Raw genomic sequence first — 953 nt, 5'->3', positions numbered from 1 at the left:
CAAATAATACTGCCATACAATTATTAAACAATACATCCATATTATTTCCAAAAACATTACCCCATAGTGCTCACCTAATCCTACCCAATATCGGCCACAAAATACTGCCATTCATGGCCCAAACAATCCCCGGCCTCACACGGTGGTCACGCAGTACATAATACCACCATGGAGTGCACACATAATGTACTGCACCCTAACAGCCCCCATACTACTTATTCAACATTAATCCCTTCAGCGCCCCAGACCACCGCGGAGGCGGCCGGGTATTCACCCCTCCAATATTTAGACCAAATATATAGACTCCGGGGTAAATTCTCCAATACCCCTGATATATAAGGAGATAAAAACTTAATAAATTGCAACCCTCCCGAAAGGTGACGTCACAGTACACTGCATGACATCATGTCCGAGCCCCCAACATGGGACCCTCAGCCCTGACCTCAATTACCAATGTGATTCTAAGGTTGGAAGAATTAAACATTGACCATAAATTACAGGAGATATAATAATACAATGCAGCCCGGGCGTCTCGTAGCTGGAGAATTATCACATAAAAAAGAAACATCTTACTTTGCCATTATCTTGATTTTTACAAACGTTTTATAAATGCAGCAACAATTATGATTTTCTTTCTACAATTTCAGAAAATTGCAGGAAAAAAAAAACACAACACGAAGGTTTGGTGTGAGTCTATAATGCCCGTCATCCTTCTGGACAGACTGCTGGGACTTGCAGTTCCCAAATTTAGAACTATGGGCTGGAATATAGGACAGTAAGGTGCAAGACACAGTAATGTGGAAGAAGCAGCCTCCAGCCCCGGTGCCTCCTCCAGCCCCGGTGCCTCCTCCGGTGCCTCCTCCTCCGGTGCCTCCTCCTCCGGCCGGTGCTTCCCTCCTCCCTGCTCCTTCTCAGCAAAGCAATGTCAGCCAATCACCGGGCGCCTCTCATGC

The 953-nt window shown here is 45.9% G+C and overlaps 1 protein-coding gene across 1 annotated transcript in view; it reads left to right on the top strand.

Moving 5' to 3' along the window:
• Nucleotides 1–842: 842 nt before the first annotated feature.
• STEAP2 (STEAP2 metalloreductase) overlaps nucleotides 843–953 on the top strand; it is a 23,695-nt gene continuing 23,584 nt past the window's right edge. Inside the window, exon 1 of the mRNA XM_069729485.1 lies at nucleotides 843–953. This exon is cut by the window's right edge and continues 125 nt beyond it. The gene's annotated coding sequence lies outside the window, so the exon portion shown is untranslated.

The sequence above is a fragment of the Ranitomeya imitator genome, chromosome 6 (assembly GCF_032444005.1).
Source record: "Ranitomeya imitator isolate aRanImi1 chromosome 6, aRanImi1.pri, whole genome shotgun sequence".
Lineage (NCBI taxonomy): Eukaryota > Metazoa > Chordata > Amphibia > Anura > Dendrobatidae > Ranitomeya > Ranitomeya imitator.
The sequence above is the reverse complement of the archived record's forward strand: the minus strand, read 5'-3'. Positions and strand labels throughout refer to the sequence as shown.